The 26239-nt window shown below is 46.9% G+C and overlaps 1 protein-coding gene and 1 long non-coding RNA gene across 2 annotated transcripts in view; one reads left to right on the forward strand and one right to left on the reverse strand.

Moving 5' to 3' along the window:
- Positions 1 to 4050, reverse strand: part of CSNK2A1 (casein kinase 2 alpha 1) — a 56790-nt gene extending 52740 nt beyond the window's left edge. Inside the window, exon 1 of the mRNA XM_007124234.4 lies at positions 3913 to 4050. The gene's annotated coding sequence lies outside the window, so the exon portion shown is untranslated. The remainder of the gene's footprint in view (positions 1 to 3912) is intronic.
- An 84-nt stretch (positions 4051 to 4134) lies between these two features.
- Positions 4135 to 26239, forward strand: part of LOC129392750 (uncharacterized) — a 41742-nt gene continuing 19637 nt past the window's right edge. Inside the window, exons 1-2 of the long non-coding RNA XR_008619201.1 lie at positions 4135 to 4321; positions 11210 to 11936. This is a non-coding gene — a long non-coding RNA (uncharacterized lncRNA). The remainder of the gene's footprint in view (positions 4322 to 11209; positions 11937 to 26239) is intronic.

Raw genomic sequence — 26239 nt, forward strand, 5'->3', positions numbered from 1 at the left:
TGGGGTGCGGAATCTGCTTTCAAGCTCATTCAGATTGTTGCATGAATGTGGTTCCTTGCGGATGTAGGGCTGAGGTCCCCATTTCCTTGCCAGCTGTCAGCTGGGGCTGCCAGCACTCCTTCTTGGGCTTTCCACGTGGTCCCCTCCAGTAATGGCAGGGTGAGTCCCTCTCCTGCTTCAAATCTAACTCCAGCTGGATAAAGTTCTCTGCTTTCATGTGCATAGACTGGACCTACCAGAAAATCCAGGATAATATTCCTATCTTAGGATCTAAACCACAGTTACATCTACAAAGTCCCTTTTGCCACAAAACAGTAACAAATTCAGATTCCAGAGGTTAGGGCACATATATCTTTGGGGGGTCATTCTACCTAACAGAGTCCACCCTATGGGCTCCAAAGACTCATATCTCTCCCAAATGCAAATATATCCATTCTATCCTAAGGTCTCATTCCATTAAAGCACTAACTCAAAGTCCAAAAATCTCATCTAAAGCTCATCAATTCAAAACTCCCAAATCTCACCATCTAAATCAAATGTGGATGAAGCTCTGGTTGTAATACATTAAGTGCAACCCCTGCAGCACAATTCCTAGGAAAAAAAAAAAAAGTTATCTGTTCCCAACATACAACAGTGAGAGGGGCATAAGGCAACTTATAGACATTCTAGTTCAAACAGGGAAAATATAAAAGAAAGTAGGGAAAATATAAGAAAAAGCAGATCCATCGGTCCAAAGCAGTTTCAAAATGTGGGCAAACTCCATTCCATTTCAAAGCCGGGGGAAAACTCGGAAAACTCTTCTGCGGCCTTCCACTCCACCTCTTTGGGCTCTTGGTTCCACCCTCTGAGTCATTCTTCTTTTTTAATGAAAAGGAGCACATTCACATCTAAGTAGTTTTTTTCACCAGCCTGCTTCCTACCAGTAAAACTGGGGGTGGGGGTTGGGGGGGTGGGTTGAGAGCTCTCTTTAATTTACTACTTTGTGTTTTTCAATCCAAGCTGGCACTGTTTTTGCTAGTATAAAACGCTCAAGAACCTAGTGGGCTTCACATGAATTTCACATGAGCTCACTGAGACTCACACCCCACAAATAAACCAGGCTGTACCTTCAATACTTTGCTTGGAAATCTCAGCTAAATACCCAAGTTCATCACTTATAAGTTTTCTTTTCCACCTGACCACAGGACACAATTCTAAGCTTATTTGCCACTATGTAACAAATATCCTCTTTCCTCCAGTTTCCAATGCACACCTCACTTCCACCTCAGCCCTCACTTCTACTAACGATCTGTTCTAGGTCTTTTCTATTATGCTCCTCAAAAACTTGCTGGCCTCTTCTACTGCCGCTTTCACATTTTTAGGTAATAGTACCCACTCTTGGTACTAAAATCTACACTAGTGTTCTATTGCTGCCATAACAAAACCACAAATGTAGTGGCTTTAAAACAATAGAAATTTATTGTCTCACAGTTTCTGTAGGTCAGAAGTTGGGTGGGCTTGGCTAGGTCTTCTGCTTAGGGTCTCACAAGGCCAAAATCAAGGTGTTATCCTTGCTGGAAACTGGGGAAGAATCCACTTTCAAGCTCATTCAGGTTGTTGGCCAAATTCAGTTCTTCGTGGTTGTAGGACTGAGGTCTCCATTTCCTTGCTGGCTGTCAGCCGGGGCTGGTCTTTGCTACTAGAGGCTCCCCGCATTCCTTCTCATGCTTTCCATGTGGCCCCCTCTAGCAACAGCAAATGGAGTCCCTCTCATGATTCGATTCTGATTTCCCCTTCTGCCCCATCTCTCTCGACTCCCAGCTGGAGAAAGTTCTCTGCTTTTAAGGGCTCATGTGATTCGATTGGGCCTACCCACTAAATCCAGGATGATCTTCCTATTTTAAGATATTTAACTACATCTGCAAAGTCCCTTTTACCATGTAACATATTTACAGATTCTGGGAATTAGAGTTTGGACATCTTGGGGGGTGGTGGTGGTGGTCATTCTGCCTACTACAAACCCAGATCCTATGTAAAGTTTTAAACTTAGTTACCAAAGAAAACTTCTTTCTCCAAAAGAGTATGTGAAGTAAAGCTATATGTTCAGAGACAGAGACAATGGTAAAATCAAGGACTCTCACCCTGGAAGAGTGTGCATAGGCAATAGAACCAAAAATACACTGTAAAGAAGCTACTTGTTTCATCCCCAAACAGCTAGGCAATTACCCATTAGGCAGAAACTAACCTATTGCTCCCCCTTAAATGTGTGCTCCTCTTCTCTACTGTATTCCATATAACAGGATACAACTACGCATGTTTGGTTTTTGCATTTAAACAAAAGTTACCCCAGGGTGACCTCATTTTGTAATCAGCTGATAAACCAATCTAAGCAAACTTCAAATATTTTCATTCTTTCTTCAAGTCATACACCCTCCCCCAATAGCAAATGAAAGGCAAGTATTTCAAAGTCACAGAAGGATACAACTGCCCAGGTAAAGCTGCTGGTGAACTTTTAAAAACGACACAAGGCAGAACTAGTATTGGTCCTGGTCTTTCAGCTCAAGGTCCACCAAGCCAGTTAAGCCAACTGACTTACAACAAAAGAAAAACACCTCAACAACTACAAATATAATTTTCCGAAGCCTTGCCTATTGTCAGATTACTGACCATAAACTTTACCTAGATTGAAGGAACCCCATATATACCAGCTAGTCCCTTTAATAAAAGTGACAGGTAAGGTCTATGGAGCACGTACTACCTACCAGGCACTGTGGTAAGCACCTGACACAAATTATCTTATTTACTCCTCACCATATACTTACCATCTAGGAAATATTATCACCCCCATTTTACAGAGAGGAAAACTGAGGTTTGCAGAAGTTAGGTCACACAGCTAAATAACAGTGGCACTTATATTTGATAATTCAGATATTTACTGCCACTCCTTAGATGGAATGGGGTCTTCCAACTCTTAGAAAACTCTTCCCTTTCTAGCTTTCTTTTCATTTCCTCTCCTCACACCCACTTCTCAATAGAATTTAGCAGCTGAAAGGTAATCAGGTCTTCCTCAATTAATTTGCTACCTCCTTTCCAGAACTCTTTCCTTCCCACAACAGCAACAGCCAAGAAGAACTTCTCCTGACCCTTCCTTCCCAAAAACAAACTACATAAGCTCCACCCGTCACCTGCCAAGGCTAGAAATGTTCCAACGCTGCAAAAATATAAACAACAACCGAAAAACAAAAACAAAAGTCCTACTCTTCAAAGGTCACAAACTAACATGCACACTCTTAGCCAACCTTTCATTCTACATACCTCTCCTCTTCCATCCAGGCTCCCAACTAACCCTTAACTCCAACTCCACCCGTTCTGCCCCACTTCATGGTCCCTTCCCCTTTATCCTCAGCGACCTCGCCCCGGGTCCCCTTCACCTTGCACCCCAGTGTGCAGGTGGGAAGCCCAATTTCGCCTACAGGGACCTTAGAAGGCCCCCACTACAGCTGCTCTGCTCCGCGGAAGGGTCCACCCCAGCCTACACTGCGGGCACCACTCCTTAGGCAACCTCCCCCAGCATCCCCCCGGCGGCCCCACCCCTCCAGCTCGCTTCCCCCTCTGGCGACCCCCTCCTCCAACTTGCCCCTAGTCCACGCCCCAGCCCAGCCCTCTCCCCTGCAACAAGCTGGCCTCTCGAGAGCCAGTTCCCACCCTCGTATCAGCCTCTGCCCCCAAGCCTCACTCCCCGCCCTGGGGGGTGGCCCAGGGCCTCCCCGATGGGCTGCAGGAGCCTCGGCTAGTGTGTGTGTTGGGGGGGCAGGGGAAGGCGAAGGGCCGCTCGGGAGTCTGCTGGAAGCGTTAGAGGCGGCCGCGCCCCGCTGCCCCATCCTGGGCCCACCCGCACCCCCCAACGACCTCGCCTGGCGGCTCCCGCGGTACCTGTGGTGGACGCTGCAGCGGCGGCGGCCGCTCTCCCCTCTCTTCACACAGACAATATGGCGGCGGCGGAGCAGGAGACACACGGCTCGGCCGCCAGCCGCAGGGACCAGAGCGAGGCTGCAGCCACCGCTGCCGGAAGCGGAAACCCCCTCCGGCCGGGAGGCGGGGCGGGACCGCTTCCGACTCCTCCCCCAGCGGTATCTCGCAGAGTGCGGCGCCATGCTGGGATGTGTCATTGTGTCCCTAGGAGTTCAGTTCCGGGCTGGGGGGCAAAATGGAACAAGTTCTCAACGTAAAGCATAATAAGGAGACTTGCAGTAATTAAGCGCGTTTTATTTCAGTACCTGTACGAACTGACGAGAGAGAGAACACGAACCTCCCATTAAGTGTATAATTGGTTTGACCCAAGGTAAGATGGCGGTCCCTAGGTTTCCCCCACTTAACCCAGCTGGCGAGTTCTACCAGTCGGCAAGCCGACCCGCCTTTCTTGGAAAGAAGCATGCGCGACCTTCAGAGCTGGAGAGCGAAGCGTTTTGGGAGTTGAAGTCTGCTGCTCAGGCCCCTCGTCTAGGGTTGGGGTTCCAGCAGCACGTTTTTTTCTGCTCAAACTTCGAGTTCCGGAACAAGTGAACGAAAGTTGGACCCCGGGAGTGGTGTGGCGCAGCAGTCGAGGAAGTGACGGTACTAGTCCTCTAGAGACTGAGACCCAATTCGTGCCTCTTACAGGAGCCCTTTGCAGAGCTGCCCATCCAGAATAAACTCTTTTCTCCCTTCGATTTGCCTCCCTCCACCCTGCTTGCCTGGGCAACGGCTCCAGGGCAGCTATAGGGCAGTTTCTATCTTGCAAAACTGATCATGACGTCCTCTTGGTTAAAAACCTCCCAAGTCTTAACTTTGTGCACCAAAGATAGCCCAAGCTCTTCTCTTGACATCCAAGTTCCTGCATAATTTGGACACTCCCTTCGCCCCCAAGCCGCCTCTTCTGCCCCTCTCATTTCAATTTCATCATGCTCCCACCCACTAAAACTGCAGACTATTCTTGGAACTTGTCAGCCTCCCTCTCTCTGCACTGGCAGTTACTTCTGTTACTGTCACCTCCTGGACTGGCTAACTTCTGTATGCCCATCGGGCTAATCCTTTCCTCTCGGAATCTTCCCTACCTTTAGTTCCCTCAGACCTAGGCACCATCACTCAGCAACCTGACTTGGTCCCTAGCCTGCCTGTTCCATCAGACTGTGAGCCCCCAGTGGACAGGGCTGAGTCTGATGATCACCCTGTTCCCTGCAGGCCCTGCTAAAAGCTTGTGTGTGTGCGTGTGTGTGTGTGTGTGTGTGTGTGTGTGTGTGTGTGTTACTGAGGGGAATTCAAGTATTAGCCTCATCTCTGGTAGGGCAGATGTGTGAGGTCTGGAACAAGTGTTAGAAGGTTGGGTTATTTTGGTACCTGCTTTCATCCCTGAGCTGCCTCAGAATAGCTGCTACCCAGGATGGGCCTGCCCACCCTCTCCAGCCCTCCTTTCACAGTTCATCAGCTGACTGGCACCTCTGCTCCGAAAGAGACAATCTCCTCCCCTGTGGGATGGGGTGGTGGCAGCTGCAGACATATAGTGATGGTCTCAGGGAGGTGGCCATGACCTTTTCTGAGCCTCATCTGTCAGACAGATCTGTGGCATTTGACCCCAATGGGCTGAGAGTCCACAGAAATGGCTCTCTGGGTGCTCACAGGCTGGTTATTTCTCCATTATGGGTCTTGGTTTCCCCACTTGTGGACTGAGAAGGTTAGACAAGATGATTCCAAGGTTTCTGTGAGGCCATCTTCCAGGAAATGAGGCCTTCACTTACCTTTTGGATAATGTCTTTTCAGCTCTTGTGGCTCCTTTTCTCCTGTCTTTATTCACATTTATTCAATTCACAGCTGTTGATCACTTGCCATGAGCCAGACAGTGTGCTAGATGCTGGGGATGTGGCATGAGCAAGACAGATACCAGTTTCTCATGAAATTCACCTTCTAAAGTGATAAACAATAATTCACAGATAAAAAAAATGATTAAGTACTGTGAAGGAAAAATATAAGTAGCTGTGAAAAAGAATGAAAGAGGGGAGAACTTTAGCTTGAGTGGTTCAGAAGGTCCCTCTGAGAAAAAACAGTAAGAACAAAGGTCCTGAGGCAGGAAAGAGCTTGATAAGTTTGAGGAAGGAGGCCGGGGGGGCTGAAGCACTGTGAGTGAAGGGAAGAAGGGTAGGAAATATGGTGGGAGAGGTGGCCAAGGCGTTCAGGCCATGATTAGGAGTCTGGAATTTCATCTGAAAAGAGTGGGGGTAACTCCCAAGACTTAGCCCTCACACCTTTCCTATTATCTCGGCCCCTCCTACAGCCTCAGTTTTTCATTCTTTTACCCAATTCCAGCCTCCGTCCCTGACATCATTCAGAGGGCTCACCCAGGCACAGACATACAACCCTTTGCACTTTGTATGACACAGTTGAGACCCAACCCCTGCCATTTCTCAGGCTAGCCTGGTATAGGTCTCTGGTTCCAAAAAGCTATCAGTCTCCAGTGTTCACTAGTTATGGAGCCTCCAAAGACCAGCTCAGTTATCTTTAATACTAACTTCCTGACCCCCATAGCACAACTCTCAGGCTAGACTTCCTTCAAACAACAATAACAACAGCCACAACCACAGTTAAGATGTTCACAGTACTTGTCCTGTGCCACACATTGAATGTTCATCGTCTCATTTAATCTTCACATCAGCCCGATGAGGTAGGAACTAAAAGTATCCCACTGTACAGACCAGGAAACTGAGGTTCAGTCAGATTACAGGACATGCCCAAGGTCACATATAAGAGATGGAGCTTGCATTCCAACCAGGGCCATAGGCACTGCATAAGAAGAGCCTCAGCATATCAGCTTTCTATTGTTGCTCAACAAATCACCCCAAAACAGAGTGGTTTAAAACGACAATAAATTTTTGGTTATGTTTGTGTGGATTGGCAACTTGGACATGTCTCAGCTGAGACAGCTCTCTTCTGCTGTACATGGTCTTGCCCAGGCTTACTTCTGTATTTGCAGTCAGTTAGCAAGTCGGCAAGCTCACTGGTCCTATATGGCCTCATTCACAGGTCTGGCAGGTGGCTGGGCCTGCTGGCTTGAGTGCCTAGGTTCTTCTCTATGTGGCTTCTTCAGCAAGCTATCTCAGGCTTCCTCATGATGGCGTCTGAAAGGAAAAGAATGAAAGCAGCAAGGCCTCTTGAGGCCTATGCTCGGAAGAGCTGTAGCATCACTTTCACTGCATTTTATTGATCAAAGCCTGTCACATGGCCAGCTCAGATTCAAGGAGACTAGAAATAGACTCCATCTCTTGATGGAGAAAACATCAAAGTCATATTGCAAAGAGTAATGTGTGGGGGTGGGGGGATCATTGTGGCCATCTTTGTAAACAACATAGCACACTAAGTGACCATGGGTACAGAACTGGTTAAGTAAGTTATGGTACAGCTAAACATGGTGCTATTAACAGGGAGAGCACTTAGTATGTGTCAGACACTATACAACATGCTTTACGTGTGTTAACTCATTTAATCCTCACAATAGCCCTATGTGACAGTTACATGTTTATCCCCATCTACAGATTAAGCACACCAAGTCTCAGAGAGGTTAAACCATGTGTGCAAGGTCACACAGCTAGTAAGTGGCAAAGCTGTTAAAAGCGATGAGGATCATTTAATTTCTGGACATGGAAAGCTGGCCTTGCCATACTATTATGTGAGAAAAAGCAAGAGACAAAAAAGTTTGGTGAGAACACATTTTAAAAAAAACACACTTAAAAATGGGTATATGTATATGTATTATATAGTTTTAGACAAAGTTCAGGAAGGATTTACCACAAACTCTTTTTTAAAAATATTTATTTATTTATTTGGCTGCATCAGGTCTTAGTTGCGGCGCGCGGGATATTTAGTTGCGACGCGTGGGATATTTAGTTGCGACACGTGAACTCTTAGTTGTGGCATGTGGGAATCTAGTTCCCTGACCAGGGATCAAACCCGGGAGTATGGAGTCTTAGCCACTGGACCACCAGTGAAGGCCCCACAAACTCTTAATGGAGCTTATCTCAGGAGACAGGAAGAGGAGAGAACTTTAAACACTTCTGCCTGCACCGTGTGAATTTTTGGTTTGATTTTTTCTTTTTGCAACACACATGAATTTTTATTTCAACACTGAACAAAGAAAAAAGCATTTAAAAAATGTTCTTCAACTTGTCTCTCACTTCTATTTGGTTTTTACATTTACTGTTTTTTGTTTTTTTTCTTTTTGACACTACCCCAGCCCAGCCCCTTTTCAATTCTGGCCTGAAGTTTTGTGACTACCTTTGGGGGCCCCTCCTTTCTCCCCCTCCCATGTGCTTTGCACACTGCTACTGGAGGAAAGTTTATTAACCACCATGTACCTTTCTTGCTCAAGAGTTTTCAGTGGCATTGCATCACCTTCAGAGAAAGTCCAAACCTCTTGGTCTTGTGTATATGGCATGTGTAAAGTTGACTCCAACTTGGTTGGATTCCAGCTCTGTCATTTACTAGCAGTATAATCTTGGAGAAGTTATTGTATTTGACCTCTCTGAGCCTTAGTTTCCTTACCTGTTAAGAAAAAGAAAGAGAAAGGGAGAGAGAGAAAAAGAAAGAGAAGGAAGAAAGAAAGGGGAGAGGATATGATACTGAATATAGTTCCCTGTGCTATACAGTAAATCCCTGTTGTTTATCTATTTTATATAAGGTAGTGTGCATCTGTTAATCCCATACTTCTAATTTATCCCTCCCCCCTTCTCCTTTGATAACCATAAGTTTATTTTCTATGTCTGTGGATCTGTTTCTGTTTTGTAAATAAGTTCATTTGTTTTATTTTTTAGTTTCCACATATAAGTGATATCATATAATATTTATCTTTCTCTAACTTACTTCAGTTAGTATGATAATCTCTAGGTCCATTCATGTTGCTTCAAATGGCAATATTTCATTCTTTTATGGTGGAGTAATATTCCATTTTGTGTGTGTGTGTGCATATATATATATATGTGTATATATATATGCACACACACACACACACACACACCACACACACACACACACACACACATATATACATACTATTTACAATAGCCAAGAAATGGAAGCAGCCTAAGTGTTAGGCTGCCTAAGTGTTAGGCTGCTTCCATTTCTTGGCTATTGTAAATAGTGCCACTGTGAACATTGGGGTGCAGCATGACCTATCTTGCAGCAAATTAGATTACTATTCAATGACTCAGTCTCTCCCGCAGTCAGGACTGATTGATACTCCCTACTCCGTTGATATTAGATATGGCCATGTGATTTGCTTTGGCCAGTGGAATGTGGATGAAAGTGACAATGTGCAAGTTCAGCAGAGGCCTTCAGAGATCTCTCATGTTTTCAATTGCCCCCTTGGAATTTCCACCTCTGCCTTAAGGATGGGGCTGTCATTAGTGCATTCCGTCTTTTGAAACAGAGTTCCCATCATAGTTGCCATAGCAAAGTCTGGGATTAAAATAGTTTTGTAGTTTAGTGTTTAGTTTGTATTATTATTATTATTTTTTTGGCCAGCTGCACCACATGGCTTGCAGGATCTTAGTTCCCCAACCAGGGATTGAACCTGGGCCCCTGGCAGTGAGAGCGCAGAGTCCCAACCACTGGACTGCCAGGGAATTCCCTGTATTAAATTTTAAATTGTATTTTTTTTCATGAACTCTATCTCTTTTGAATGTCAGGAAGCTAAAGAGGTAGGAAGAGAGTGCTCTGTGTCAATTTAGGGAAGCAATAGCTTCCATCCAAATCCCCAACATCAAACAGGCTGGTCCAGAAGAATGAGAGACACATGGAGTAGCCAAACCCAGCAGAACCCAGGCAAAATCAGCCAAACCCCAAATGGTCTGGGAGAGGGAGAGGGAGAAATCAATATTTGCTGCTGTAAGGCACAGACATTTGGGGTGGTTTGTTATGTAACATTATTATTATGATATACCCATCTCATAGGGTCCTTGTTAGGATTAAATAAATGATATGGTAAAGCCCTTAAAAATATGCTGACATATAGCAAGGGTACAATCAATGTGAGTGATTATTACTGGGGGTGCAACTGTGAACAAAATAGTCCCTGTTCTCACGGGTCTCATGTTTTGTAGAGAGATGTGTCAGATGGTGTCACATCTGACATGTGGAGAGATGTATGCTCTGTCAGATGGTGCTGAGCGCTATGGAGGAAAATGAAGCAGGGAAGGGAGAAGGGGATGCTGTGGTGTAAATTCAAATAGGTGGTCAATGAAAGCCTTGCTGGGAAGGTGATTCTTGAAGAAACACCTGGAAGAGGTGAGGCAGGGAGTCATGAGGGTATATGGGAGAAGATTGTTCCAAGCAGAGGGTGGGCAAAGACTGTAAAGTGGACTCATGCCTGGTGGGTTTAAGGAACAGCCAGTAGATAGGGTAGCTGAGCTGAATATGATATCAGGGAGATTCCCCTGGGACTAGTTCATGCACAGTTTGTGGGTCATTGTAAGGACTTTGGCTTCTGCTATGAGTGAGGTGGGCCGTATTGGCGGGTTTCTGACCAGAAAGAGGACAGGACCCGCTTTGCATTTTTACAGAACTCTGTAACTGCTGGGTGTAGAATAAATGGAATATAAATGAGGGCTGAAGCAGGGAGACAAGGTAAGAGGCTACCACCACAATCCAGACAAAAGATGGTGATGGTTTGAACCAAGGTTAGACTTTGGGGTTATTTTGAAAGTAAAGCCAAAGGCACAGATTGAGTATGGAGTGTTTGAGAAAGAAAGGAATTGAGGATGACTCCAAGGTTGTTGCCCAGAAGAATGAAGGAAGGAATTTGCCATTCACTGAGATGAGGAAAGCTATAGGAGGAGAACTTTGTTTCAGGGGAAAGGAGGGGAGAATTACCAGTTCCATTTGGAACTTGTTAAATTTGAGGCACCTATCAGACTTCCAAGTGGAGATGCCTAGTTAGAAGTTGCATGTATGAATCTGAGCCCAAGATGGAGTTGTAGTTTTGGGAATTGTTATGGACTGAATTGTGTCTCCCCAAAATTTATGTGTTGAAACTCTAACCCCCCAATATGACTGTGTTTGGAGATAGGGCCTATAAGGAGGTAATTAAGATTAAATGAGGTCACAATGGTGGGGCCTTAATCCGATAATCCTTATAAGAAGAGGAAGAGACATCTGAGTGCCCCCCATCTCTTTCTTTTTCCGTGTGTGTGTGTGTGTGTTTGTACAGAAGAAAGGTCATGTGAGGACACACGAAGAAGGTGGCAAACCAGGAAGAGAATTCTCACCAGAAACCAACCCTGCTGGCACCTTTATCTTGGACTTTCAACCTCCAGAACTGTGAGAAATAAAAAATACATTTCTGTTTTTAAGCCACCCAGTCTGTGGTATCTTGTTATGGCAGAGTAGATTAATACAGGAGTCATCATTGTGGAAATGGTTTCTAAAGCCACGAGTCTGGATGAGCTCTCCAACAGAGTGAGCATAGACAAAGAAGACAAAGGACAAAGGACTGAGACCCTGGGCCCCCAGCATTAAGAGACAAGGAACCGGGGCTTCCCTGGTGGCGCAGTGGTTAGGAATCCACCTGCCAATGCAGGGGACACGGGTTCGAGCCCTGGTCCAGGAAGATCCCACATGCCGTAGAGCAACTAAGCCTGGGTGTCAGAACTGCTGAGCCTGAGCTCTGGAGCCCGTGAGCCACAACTACTGAGCCCACGTGCCACAACTACTGAAGCCTGCGCGCCTAGAGCCCATGCTCCACAGCAAGAGAAGCCACTGCAGTGAGAAGCCTGCACTCTGCAACGAAAGGTGGCCCCCGCTCGCCGCAACTAGGGAAAGCCCGTGTGCAGCAAGGAAGACCCAACGCAGCCAAAAATAAATAAAAATAAATTAAAAAAAAAAAAAAAGAGAGACGAGGAACCAACAATGGAGCCTGAGAGGGAGCAGCTAGTGAGGTAAGTGTCCTGGGAACCAAGTAAGGAAAACATTTCAAGGGGGGAGAATTGCTGATCTATGTCAAGTGCTGCTGAGAGGTCAGGGAAGATGAGGACCAAGAACTGATTCAGCCAAGTGGAGGGCATTGTTACTTTGACAGGAAAGAGTTTAGGTAGAATGGTAGGATCAAAAGCCTGATTGGAGTGGGATTAAGAGACAGTATATAAAGATTAAGATATAAATACATACATACACACATAAGGGGAAAGGAAAGCTCTTAACAGTAAAAGGACAACTAATAAATACAGAAAAAGAGGAATTAGAAATTTACCATTTGGCAACCACCCTAGCAATAATTGTTTCAGGAGAAAATCATTAATGGATGCTGCAATAGTGGATTAAAGTTTGACAAGAAACAGGATATCTGCAGTCTTAGAGTATCTCCTCACAAGATACTTATTAATTACAGAGAGTAAAATAGTAACTTTACAGTGGAGAAACCCAGCAGACACCACATCAACCAAGTGATGAAGTGAGCATCGCCAGTAATGGGGCAAATTGACCTCATGTCCCGCCTTATGTGATGCACTGAGGGGATCATAGCATCCTTTCAGTGGTATTTCTGCCAAAATGCATAACAGATTCAAGAGGAAACATTAGACAAAACCAAATTGAGGGATGTTTCTGCGGAATGACTGGCTTGTACTCTTCAGAAAGGTTCAGCTCATGAAAGACAAAGACAGACTAAGGAGCAGTTCTAGATTAAGGAGACTAAAGAGACACAAGAACTAGAATGTGATGTGAGATCCTGGACCAGGAAAAAATTTTCACTTACTGTAGAAGATATTAGTGGGACAACTGGTGAAATTTGAATAAGGTCTGTAGATTAGATAATTGTATCAATGTAAAAATTTCTGATCTTGATTATTGTAAGAGAATATCCTTGCTTTTAGGAAATACACACTTGTTTTTAGGGGTAAAGGGAATCATGTCTGCAACTTACTGTGAAAGAGTTCAGGAAAAGGAGGAAGAGAGAGAGAATGATACAGCAAAGGTGGTAAAATCTGGGTGACTGGTATATGGTTATTCTTTGTACTATTTGTGTACCTTTTCTGTAATGGAAGGAGAGACATGGAGGCAGTGGTATGGACAATTTTTGAGGAGTTTTGCTGTGGGACTGAGGATGGGGTGGTAGGTGGAGAGCAAACTGGGCTCAAGCGAAGTTACTCAGATGCAGAAATACTAGCATGTTTTTATGTTGATGAGAATGATTCAGTAGATTGGAAATGATGATGATGAAAGAGGGAGAAGAAAGTGGCTAGAAGGGAGAAAGATGGTGGGATCTGTACACAGTGGAGGGTTGACCATGGATGGCTTGGAGCACTTGGTCCCTGGTCACAGAAGAGAAGGCAGAGTATTTATAAGTGGGTACCAATGAGGGTAGGCAGGTAGCTGTGTAGTGGAAATTTGTGGAAGTATTTTCTTTTTTTGTTTGTTTGTTTGTTTGCGGTACGTGGGCCTCTCACTGTTGTGGCCTCTCCCGTTGCGGAGCACAGGCTCCCGACACGCAGGCTCAGCGGCCATGGCTCACGGGCCCAGCCGCTCCGCGGCACGTGGGATCTTCCCGGACCGGGGCACGAACCCGCGTCCCCTGCATCGGCAGGCGGACTCTCAACCACTGCGCCACCAGGGAAGCCCGGAAGTATTTTCTAATTGCTACAGTTTTCCCTGTGGAATAGGAAGCAGGGTCCTCAGCTAAGAGTGAGAATGGAGGAGAAGGTGATAGAGGTTTGAGGAGAAAAGAGGAAGGAATTGCCTGAGGAGAATTAATGGACAAGGGAACTCTAGGATAATTGTCAGGCAGAGCTAAAGACCTCATTGAGACTAGCCATCATGTAAGTAAAGTCAGACCAGCCCACGTGGTGGTGTGTTGGTCCCTAGCCACATTCTACTGCAGGAGAACAAGCACAGAGGGTGTCAACTGGTGGGTGTTTAGCCAGAGAGGAGCAGGGCCATCTCGGGTGTGCAGTGCATGGGAATAATGCTGCCGTGTGGCTTTACTCAGCAAGAAGACAAATGAGGACACAAGGGAAAAGGTGATAGGCTCAACGGATCAGAGCTCCCAGTAGGGCTGAAGGGTCGTTGGCATTGGGGTACTGGATAGAGTGTGCTAGAAAGATAGGAGGCAACTGTCATTGAGCTGGCTGCTAGAAATTGAGATAAAGGAAGGGGTGCAGGTAACGAATGTGACCCGTTGCCTTCCCTGGGCCACCATGGTAGAAAAGCCACCTGTTGGTGCTTCCAGCCAACAGCCAGCCATTGAGCCTTCAGATAAGCATGGCCCCTGCCAACATCTGACTGCAACCAAGCAAGAGCTGTCCAGCTGATCCTTTCAAACTCCTGATTCACACGATAGTGAGGAATAAATGGTTGTTTTAAGCCACTAAAAATTGGAGTGGTTGTGATTCAGCAATAGTAACCAAATAGAACTGCTGGGTCCACTGGAGTGTCAAAGGTGTATTAAGTTCTAATGCCCTAAGGCATGGGTTTTCTGTAATCAAGTAACTTCTCCTCTTTGGTAGTTGGGGACACCAAGGTTCAGAGAGGTTTAGTGACTTGCCCAAACTTGCACAACTAGTGAGCAGTGAGTTAGGCTCTGAGCCCAGGCAGTGTGGCTCAGAGCTTGTTCTCTCACTAACCCAGCATACATACTGTCCCCAGCACACAGCATGGCATCTGGCACATGTAGGCTCATGCTGAACAGCAGACTGAGCTGTGTCTGGGATTTCCTCTGCCTTCCATCCCCAGCTTCTCTCTCCTCCCCCACATTCTTCTTCAAGTTGTCCTGGGTGTCTTAGTCCACATGGCGGAGGAGATGGGCAACCCTATCCTTTGGGTGGCCATTCATGCCTGCACTCTACCATTCAGCAGGTTTTCCTGAATGCCAACTCTGGGCAGACACTTCTAGGTTCTCAGTACACAGGGGAAACAAGTCAGTATCCTTGGCCTGGTGGACCTAAGTCAAGTGGGGAGAAGATAACCAGATAAATCTATCATCACAAACTGGGCTTATGGCTAGGCTATGAGTGAGTGGTGTATGAGCATGCATAGCAGGAAAAGCTGTCTTAGGGTAGGGAGGGAGGAAGAGTTTGCCCAGTGAAGGCAAGGAGAGGGCCGTGACTGGGCTGACCAAGGAGGAGGAACAGCTTGGCCACGGATCCTAAGAGAGAAGCATGCTGTTGCATTAAAGGCATGTGGAGGAGGCCAATGGGACCTGAACATACGTGAGGGGGTGGGAGAGTGGAGGGAACATTGGGAGAAATGAGATGAGGGAGGTGGGCAGAGGCCTTTGGCTTAAGAACAATAGGGAGCCATGGAAGGTTTAAGCAAGGGGGTTACTTTATATGAGTTTTCACTCATAAAAGATCTCCTTGGCTCCTAGGTGGGGAGCAAGGAGGAGGGGAGCAGGGGGTGGGCTGTGTGAGAAGTGATGGTGTCATAGACTTGAGTAGAAGCAGTAGGGGAGATGGAGAGGAATGGATTGATTTGGGCTGTGTTTTGGAGCTGGAGTCCAGCACAGGGAAACTGAGGTCCAGTGCTTCCACAGACAGCCCCCCAGTTCTCCCAGCCCACTGGGGGCTTTCAGATACTCCTACCTTGTGGGAATCACATGTGGGTGGTTGGATTGGGGAATGGGTGTGTAGGGCAGGTCAACCTGACCTTTGCCTGGTGACCTGTGAGTCTTGAATTGGGCTTTGAAGGAGCCATGGGGACCTTATGGGGCAATGGAGTGTGTCCTTAGAGGACAATCCCATCATCCCTCATTTCACACTGGGTAGGTCACTTCCCCTCTATGAGCCATAGTTTCCACATTGGTAACATGGAAAGGGACAGTACCTACCACACTTTGGTGACATTACCCCCATTTTACAGGTGAGACCACTAATCCTCAGAGAGGGGGAGCGACTATCCAGGGTCACACATGAGTAAGTGACACAGAACCCAGGTCATAACCTGTTCTCTTGACCTCTCTGCTGCCCCATGTGCCTCCACCCTTTCCTGGGGCCTTAAGGCCTGAGGATAATTAGCTCGCACAACATGGTCTTTCCAGGAGGCCAAGGAAATCCACCGCTGGATGCTGGGGGGTTAGAAGCATGGGTTTGGATTCAATTTCCAGTCCCACTCAGGGACCATATTCTGTTTGAACCTCAGTTTCTCCCTCTGTAAAATGGGGTAAAACTACACACTGTGTAGCACCTGGTAGGGGAACTGCAGATGTAATGATTCATACGTACAAGTCGCTTTCCTAGCACAGTACCTTTTGAGGGGCGGGCACTCCTCAGTGCTTGCTGCTGCCATGATTGTCATGCAGTATAACAGTGGGTTGAAATCGGGACCCAGTGTTCCGTTTAACCATAATTATAACGCTTCTTTTCTTTTCTAAAATGAAATTCACAAATAACATAACCTATTGACACACATATTTTTAAACATAAATAATACCTTAATTGTAATATAAAAGAAAGTAAAATGAAAGTAATTTAGAATAAATCAACGCATAAATATTTGGGCACAATATTGTCACAAAGTACAGTCAGTCCTCCATATCCAAGGATTCAACCAACCTCGGACTGAAAATATTAGAAAAAAAAATTTTTTTTTCAGAAAGTCCTAAAAAGCAAAACATGAATTTGCCACATACTGGCAACTATTTACGTGGCATTTACATTGTATTAGGTATTATAAGTAATCTAGAGATGATTTAAAGTATATGGGAGGATGTGCTTATGTTATATGCAAATACTACATTGTTTTATTTTTTATTTTTTTTAAAGAAGATGTTGGGGGTAGGAGTTTATTAATTAATTTCTCACTATCACGGCCTTTCTTGTTGCGGAGCACAGGCTCCAGACGCGCAGGCTCAGTAGTTGTGGCTCACGGGCCTAGTTGCTCCGTAGCATGTGGGATCCTCCCAGACCAGGGCTCGAACCCGTGTCCTCTGCATTAGCAGGCAGATTCTCAACCACTACGCCACCAGGGAAGCCCTACATTGTTTTATATAAGGGACTTGGGCATCGGCGGATTTTGGTATCTGCAGCAAGTCCTGGAACCAATCCCCCTCTTATACCGAGGGACGACTGTAGTCGGGAAGGCATGGATGTGGGTAGAATCACTGTGAAACTGTGGGCTGAATCAGGAGTTCTGACAACTCAAACACCACAACTGCATAGCCATGGTGGTCCAAAATGTGAGTGGTTCTAGGTAAAGTTTTGAACCAAGCACAGCCTGTTCTGTTCCCAAATAATGTGGTGGTTGCTTTCCTGGCAGATTCACTGTATATTAAAACCAAGCAAATACTATGCTGGAAAAGGCAAAATTATAGACAATAAAAAGATCAGTGGTTGCCAAGGATTTGGGGGCGGGGAGGATGAATAGATGGCTCACAGGGCATTTTTAGGGCAATGAAACCCTTCTGTGTGATACTGTCATGGTGGATACAGGACATTGTGCATTTGTCAAAATCCACAGAACCTTGCAACACAAAGAGTGAATCTTAATGTAAACTATGGATTTTGGTTAAAAATGATGTATCAGCATCAGTTCATCAATTGTAACACATGTATCACACTAATGCAAGGTGTTAATAAAAGAAACTGGGTATGTTGGGGAGAGGAAGTATAAAGGTACTTAGTATAATTTCTGCACAAATTTTCTGTAAACCTAAAACAAAGCCCATTAAAAATTAACAAAGCAAAACAAGCCCCCCCCAAATTCCCTGGCAGTCCAGTGGTTAGGACTCCGTAAGCTCTCTCTGCTGAGGGCCCAGGTTCAGTCCCTGGTTGGGGAACTAAGGTCCCACAAGCTGCGCATTGCAGCCAAAACCACCCCCCAAAACAAAAAAAAACCAATACACACACACAAGCCCCCGCACATTGTGTTTGCTGTGAAATAGAATTTGGTCCCAGGCTCAGATCATTAAAAACAAGGTTTTCACCTACACTAATTAACAAAGGGACGTTTGAATACCACTTACAACTTGGGATCTGTTGCGGGATGTCTGCACTCCTGCTCCCCTCCTGCTCTATGCTTGCGGCACCCCCCAATCACTGGGGGCTGCCCAGTGCTCCTGGAAGTGCTGCCCTACCTGGGATTTCGGCACTGGACCCTTGCCCTCTGTCCCTTGACCTTGAAGAACATTCTTTAGAACTCACAACCCCCTGCTTGCCGACTTTGGGAGATGGAGGCATGGTGGCCAGATTGAAAAGTCTCCCTAGCCTCAGGAACGCCAAGGTGTCACCATGAACACAGATCACACCTCAGCTTCCAGAACTCCTACTTTGAATATGGATCCCAGCCCCTGACTCATTGTGTGAGCTTGAATGAGTCATATCACTTTACTGAGCCTCAGCCTCCCCATTGGTCGGAAAGAGGGCGATAACACCTGCCTCACAGAGTATATTCATTTGTTCAGTCAATATCTACAGAGCACCTACTGTTTGTATTGGGGCTATAACTGAACAGAACAAACATCCCTTCCTTATTGGAGCTCATGGTCTCATAAGGAGGATAGACAAAAATCAAATAAATGTATAATATAATGTCGAGGAGGAAGAAAAAGAAGACAGGGTCATAGACAGAAAGAGAGAAGGGCCAGAGCTCCTTGGTGAGTATAGTCGCAGAAGGCTTCCTGAAGGAGGTGGCATTTGAACAGAGATCTGACTAAAGTGAAGGAGTGAGCCTTGCAAGTCTGAGGGGAGAGCTTTCCAGGCAGAGGGAACAGCAAATACCAAAGCCCTGAGGTGAGAATATGCTTGGTGTGTTGGAGAAGCAGCAAGGAAGCAAGCTGGCAGGGAATGCATGAGTGAGAGGGGAGAGGAAATGAGGACAGGAAGATAGGGAGAGAGCAGACTGCAAGGAATCTGGGTTTTATCCCAAGTGTAGCAGGGAGAAAACTTGAAGTTATTCACTGAGGAAGCCCTCCTACGTTGTGTCCCCTTGCATATGAGAAAAGTGGGCAGGAACACACTAAACCCACCCTCTTGTCCATAACCCTGTCTGTGTCCCTTTGGTGGAAAGTGTCCTTCGTCTTCCCGTGCGCTGATGCTGGAAGGGGCGGCCAGATTGTAGTTCCCATAAAATAACACCGGGTGGCGACTCTGGGTCATGTTTCTAAATGGTAGGTTATTGATTCCAGAGCGGTGGTTCCCAAACTTGTACATCATCAGAATCACCTGGAGGGCTTGTTGAAACCCAGATTGCTGGGTCCCACTCTCAGAGTGTTTGATCTGTAGGTTTGGGGTGGGTCCCAAGACTCTGTGTTTCTAACAAGGTCTGGGTGGTGTTGATGCTGCTGGTTCAGGGACCTCACTGTCAAAGCCCCTGGTTGGAGGCCTGAGGTGGTAACTAGAACTGCTTCCTTCCTTTGAGGTGGGGTGGGAATTCCCTGGCGGTCCAGTTGTTAGGACTCCGTGCTTTAACCGCGAGGGCCAGGTTCAATCCCTGATTGGTGAACTAAGATCCTACAAGCCATGGGGCATGGCAAAAAAAAAAAAAAGAGGTGGGGTATCAGAGGTGTCTGACCAAAACACTCCAATGCCTTCTCATCATATTTAGAATTAAATCTAGGTCTCTGACCAGGTCCCTCTCCACCCCCACCATGATTCAGGTCCTGGTTTCTTTCCTCACCTCATCTCCTGCCTCCCTCTTCCTCCCTTCCTCCCTCCCTTCCTTCCTTCCTTCCTCCCTTCCTTCCTTCCTTCCTTCCTTCCTTCCCTCTTTCTTTCTCCCTCCCTCCCTTCCTCCCTTTCTTTTTAAAAAAATATATTTTATTTATTTATTTTTGGCTGTGTTGGGTCTTAGTTTCTGTGCGAGGGCTTTCTCCAGTTGCGGCGAGCGGGGGGCCACTCTTCATCGCAGTGCACGGGCCTCTCACTATCGCGGCCTCTCGTTGCGGAGCACAGGCTCCAGACGCGCAGGCTCAGTAGTTGTGGCCCACGGGCTCAGTTGCTCCGCGGCATGTGGGATCTTCCCAGAGCAGGGCTCGAACCCGTGTCCCCTGCATCGGCAGGCAGACTCTCAACCACTGCGCCACCAGGGAAGCCCTCTTTCTTTCTCTCTTTCTCTCTCTCTTTCTCTCTTTCTTTCTTTCTCTCTTTCAAGCTGTTTATTCTTCATATTATAAAACTGCTTTCAGGGTCACATTACAGTAACATGCACTTGGACAAGAGAAAGAAGCCATCACTTGGTACAGACAGAATAGGAGCTTTCAGACAACCAGGAGAGCAATGGAGAGCTGTCCCCTTTCGAGATGGTAACAGAAAGTAGAAATTCTGTTTCAAAGGTCAGCACTACAAATACAAAGCACAAAATTGGTCTGTCATCTCCTGCTGCTTCTTAAACAGTGGCCACACTGTTTCGCTCAGTTCCTTGAAGCTAGTTCCTGCATCAGGGCCTTTGCACGTGCTGGACCTCCCACCTGGGATGCCTTTCCCATAGCCTGTTCTTTGGTTAACATCCTTTCATTCCTCATGCCTCAACTTGAATGTCACCATTCAGAGAGCTTTTCTTCTGCTGGCAAGGAAGCTGTTGGCCCTGCTCCTGTTCATCCCTCTTCTTTTCCTTTTGAGTGCTTGTGGTGATTTGTAATTGTTTAGCCCAGTGGTCCCCAACCTTTTTGGGACCGGTTTTGTGGAAGGCAATTTTTCCACGGACGGGGTGGGGAGAGATGGTTCAGGCGGTAATGCGAGCAATGAGGAGTGATGGGGAGCGGCAGATGAAGCTTTGCTGACCCCCTGCTGTGCGGCCCCGTTCCTAACAGGCCGCAGACCACTAATGGTCTGTGGCCCGGGGGTTGGGGACCCCTGGTTTAGGCTCTATCTTGGTTAATTTTCTCCTGTCTAGATTCTAGGCCCTTGAAGGCAGGGACTGGATCTGTCTTGCTTTCTGCTTCATCCCAAGTACCCAGGACAGTAGGCCCCCAGGAAATAGTTGTTGAATAAATAAAACCAAAGACTTTTCCAGACTCTACCAGAGAGCCAGTGGGTGAGTGGGGACTCCATGTAAAGGATACTTATGGATTGTGTGATGTTCAGCATCGCCTCACCCTAGTCCCAACCCTGACATTCAGAGTGTTCTGGAAGGAAATAAAGATGAGTAAGACGATGTTTGTAAATAGTTCACAGTCTTGTGAGTGTTCCTAGCTCACTGTCTGCCTCACTTGGTTAGCATAGGGGCTGCTGGGAGGGACTCCCTCAGAGTTCTGGGTTTGGTGGGCAGAGACACTGCACAAATAATAAATCTATAAATCCTTTCTACCTCTATTACTGCATTGCACCCTCAGGTTAAAAAAAAGTATCCCAAACTTGGCAATAATGCAAAAGGAGAGCTTCATGTCCTTTCAGAAATATGCTGGAGCATTGTCTAACAAGCCCACCGGAGGGTTATCTAACTCTCTAGGGAAATATATCTTTATTTGACTTGTCATTTACTTACTTGTTAGGGCCCAAACGCAGGGAAGTTATGTAATCACTTGTAGATTTATCTTGCAAATGATTTTTGTCCAGTAGAAAAGATCACCCCGAAGGTTACAGTTCTTTTGCCAGTTTCACTCTGCAGTCATATTTCAGCATTTTGTCTTTCATTGATTATAAACATTTCGGACTCTCTTATCCTCTTTGAACCAGCTTCTCTGTCCTGCTGATCAGTTAAATGCTAATGAATTACATATAATTTTGGCACATGCTTACTTTTTATTTCTATGAGAGCTATGTTTTAACTTTTAAAAAATTAAGCTTTTGGGACCAGCACCATCGTTATGAGAGGCACTGATCATCCCTGTTTTCCAGATGGGTCTAGTGAGGCTCAGAGAGGTAGAGTATTTGTCTCCACGAGCAAAAGTGGTGAAGCTGGAACTTGGCCTTAGGTCAGCCTGACCTCAGAGCGCCCCACACTCATGTGCCCAGTGCTGTTCTGGGCACTTTATAAACTCTTCAAATTTAATTCTCACAACTCAGCAAATGACATGTTACTATCTCCATTTAAGAGATGAGGAAACTGAGGACTAGGGTTGGGAAAGAAGTCACCCAATGTCACTGAACTCTTTGAAGGCCAACATCAAGCCTTTTGGAGTCAGACAGACCTGAGTTTCAACTCTGGCTCATGTCCTCTCTAGACATGTGACCTCAGGCAAGTTGCTCACCTAACTTCTCTGAGCCACAGTGCAAGATGGGAAGAAGAGCCCCTTCCATGTGGTGGCTGTTGGTAATGTTTGCAAACAAATCTAGGCCCAGGGCCCCCAGGCTCTCAGTGACACCAGCTTCTCTTGTTCTGGAATCAGGAGGGAAAGAGCAGTTGATCTGGTGTTGGCCGTTCCCAGGCTGACTGGCATCAGAAAGATCCTGGAAGGACAGGCCAGTGCCTGGGGAAAACTGGAGGGAGGAGTTGCTGAGCAGGAGTGTTGGGGGAGCTTATAGGAGTCCTCAAGGAGCTCAGGTGGGCACAGGTGTGGACCACTGGGCAGGGACTCCAGTCAGTCTGCTGGGGACAGCGATAGAGCCTGGGCTTTGGAGTCAAGCAGCCTGAAGCTCTCTGGGCTCTAGCTTCCAGATCTGTAAAATGGAATAATAATGACTCTTCCCTGTTTTGGATTATTGTGAGGCCTCTGGGGACAGTGGGCTTAGCTGGAGGGGTGCTATTCTAGAATGTTCCCTAGAACCTTAACCCTGTATAAAGGAGACAGACCCTTGACTGTGGCCTTTCTGAAACCTGAGGAGATTATTGATCATGTACTGATAAGAATAATGACAGTAGAGAACATGTGAGATAGATTAGCGGCCACTGGGAGGTTCTTCCTCAGAATTTTGGGTCCGTTGGGTCAGAAACATGGCACAAATACAGAGCCAAGAGTCGTTTAGGGCTTTGCAGTTTACAAAGCCCTTCCACACTGTGGCATTGCACCCTTGTGTTAAGACAAACTCTCTGTGTCAAGCACTCCAAGTGCTTGACATGCTTTATTTTACTCTTCCCGAACACTTGAAGTAGGTGGTGTCTTGACCCCCACTTTTCAGCTGAGGAAACTGAGGCACAGAGAGGTTAAATGACTTGCCTAAAACTACACAGCTAACAAGTGACAGAGTGGGGACTGGAGCACAGACAGCCTAGTTCCTGAGCTGGCCTTTGAGTGGAGAGACCACACAGCAAGTTGGAGGCTCAGAGGTCTTTGGAGGGACCTGAGGCTCCTCTGGCCACTCCTGCCTGGCCTTGTTCCCTGCTGTGCCCCCTGGAAGTGGCTGGAGGTGAGGAGGGAGGCTGGGTGGGGTGCTGAGCCTGAGGGGGAGGCTTTAGGGCCCAGGCCAGGGAGGCAGGGAAGGAAAGGATGGAGGGAGGGCCTCTGTCCTTCCAGAGCAGCTGAGGGGAAGATAAAGGCCTGAGGAGACGTAGCTAGAGCCCTGATGAGGAGGAAAGATAGAGGCTGGGAGGTGGAAGGTACAGCTGCAAGGGAGGAAGCAGAGTCTGGAGTCTCAGGGGAGAGAGCTGGGGGTGGGCTGGGGATAGGCCAGGCCCTTGGCCCGGGGTTCTGGACCCCTGTCACTCCAAGTCTGGAGTCCCACAAGCGGCAGGACCCAGGACTGGGCAGAGGCGTTCCCTCAGCAGATGCCCCTTCACCCTTGTGCTAGGCTATGCTGGGACTGCTGAGGTGAGCTCAGGGTCCCTGCCCTTGGTGGCTCACACACTCAGAGCTCAGCTGAGTGACCAGATGGGCACTGTCTAGGGCATTCATTCATTCATTCAACAAATATCTATGGAGGGCTCACCATGTGCCAGGCTGGGCTCCTAGCAAGAAACTAAGTCCCTCTGAAGAGACACTGAGGTCCTCTTCAAGGAACCTCCAATCTCATGGGGAGATGAACTAAACACAGAAAACAAATCCATGTACAGTATCACGTCAGACTGTAAAGCCTATGAGGGGAGCAGAGCTGTTTTATGAGGGTAGTCAGGGAGAGCCTCTCTGAGGAAGTGACATTTGAACAAAGACCTGAAGGTGATGAGGCAGCAGCTATGTGAATCTGGGGAAGAGTAGTCCAGGCAGAGGGAATGGCCAGTGCAAAGCCCTGGGGCAGGAGCATGCCTGGCATGGCAGGGGGTGGTGAAAGACAAGGAGGCCAGCGTGGCTAGAGGCAGGTGAATACGGGGGTGATAGAAGATGAGGGCAGACAGGGGTGGCATCAGGGGCAGGTCATGTAGGGCCTCGAAGTCTCCTATAGGTACTTTAGCTATTTCTCATGTGACATGGGGAGATTTTGGAGAGTTGTCAGCAGTGGAGTGCATGACCTGACTTGGGTTTTAACAGGATTCCCCCATCCCTCTGGCTGCCACTGGAGAAAAGATGGGGAGGTGGGGCAGCAAGGGCTGAAGTAGGGAGCCCAGGAGGAGGCTGGTGCAGTTGGCTGTGCAGCAAGGATGGCAGCCTGGCAACAATCGGGGCTCTAGCTTTCAATGGAACTAAAGACATATTGTAATATGGGTCAGGTACTATTCTAGGTGCTTGATATTTACTGTTCTTTTAATCCGCACTACAACTTTTAGACAGGTAGGTTTTTTCTTACTGTGTATGTCCATTTATATCTGCACAGATTATCTCTTTTTTCCCTTTTTTATTTTTTATTGAGGTAAAATTCACATAACATAAAATTAATCATTTAAAGTGTACAATTCAGTGGCATTTAGTACATTTACAACGTTGCACAACCACCTGTATCTGGTTCCAAAGCATTTTCATCACCAAAAGAAAACTCTGTGACCATTAAGGAGAAATCATATTTTGATCCTCATTTTACACATGAACACACAGAGGCCTGGCAGGTAGAGGCACTTGCCCCAGGTCACCAGCCAGGAAATGGAACAAGCTGGCTGCAGGTGTGGGAGAAACATGTCGACAAGCTCCCTCGGATGGACTCGAGCCCCTTTGGTCCCCTTCAGTCACCCCTAGGTGACAGCATCAAACTGCCTTCTAAGGAGGGTGCGCCTGTGCCCCTCCTAGGCTTTTGTGGAAGGGGTGGGGAACACTTGAGGCCAGAAAAGAGGGAACCACTGAATAGTGGCCCGAGCACCCTCTCCCGCATGGCGTAGGGTAGGGAATGCCGGCTCTGGAGCCAGGCTGAGTTCAAGTCCTGCTTCCCCCGCCCACCAGCTGTGTGCTGTTGAGCAAGACCCCTCTCCCTCCACCTTTTTCCTTTTCTGTAAAGTGGGGACAATAAGAGCACTCACTTTATTGGGTATTGGGGGAAGTGAGTGACCCAGGACTAGAGCTCAGTGCTGCCCATAGTATGTGCTCAATAAACAGCGGCCCACCTTCCCTTCTCAGCACCCTGCATTCCTAGAAATAAGTTGAGCAAATCCCTAAAAGAACCTCAGTGTTGGGCCTTGTGAGCCATCTGGGAGGAGGCACCCTCTATTACCAGAAAGAACGCAGTCCATCTTGTAAGCAATCATTAATTCTCAAGGTTGAGAGAATGGTGCAGACTTTTTATATCAACTGTATCAGGATATAAGTAATATAAAATCAAGGGTACCTGTGTTATCCATTTAAAATTTATCTTTCCATGACTTTTGACAATGTGCACCCTGTGTAACCACCACCGAATCAGGATGCAGAACATTTCTATCACCCTAAAACTCCCCTGTGCCCCTCACCTGTCACTCCCACCTCCTGGCCCCAGGCCACCACTAATCTGATTTGTCACTGTTGTTTGGTTTTGCCTTTTCTAGAATTTCATAGAAGTGAAATCAGACAGCATGTACTCTTTTGTGCCTGGCTTCTTTCCTCATTTTATGTCTCTGAGATTCTTCCATGTTGTTGCATGTATCAGCAGTCTGTTTCTTTTTATTGCTGAGTAGTATTCCACCAAATATTACTTAAACATTTCCAGCAGGTCATTTTTCATTCTGTGCAGAGTCTGCCCCCAGTGCATGTCCAGAAATCCTCTGCTTTCCCCTCCTGATCCTTGGGTGAAACTCCATCCCACTGAAGGAGAACCCAGCTCTGCGTAGGTCCTGGGAGGGCTGGAGAAGCCCTCAGTCTTGGGGCAAACAAACCTCACTCTTGCCATCGTTGATTACTCTCTTAGTAAAACTCTGCCATCTTCTCTCCTCTGTGGACTCACTCCCAGGTGATGTCACCCTGCCCTGTGACTTTAGTCCACTCATGCCCTGATGACTCTTAAATGTAGATCTAAGATGTAGGGAATTCCCTGGCGGTCCAGTGGTTAGGACTACACACTTTCACTGCCGAGGGCACAGGTTCAGTCCCTGGTCAGGGAACTAA

Source organism: Physeter macrocephalus, chromosome 14 (assembly GCF_002837175.3).
Source record: "Physeter macrocephalus isolate SW-GA chromosome 14, ASM283717v5, whole genome shotgun sequence".
Lineage (NCBI taxonomy): Eukaryota > Metazoa > Chordata > Mammalia > Artiodactyla > Physeteridae > Physeter > Physeter macrocephalus.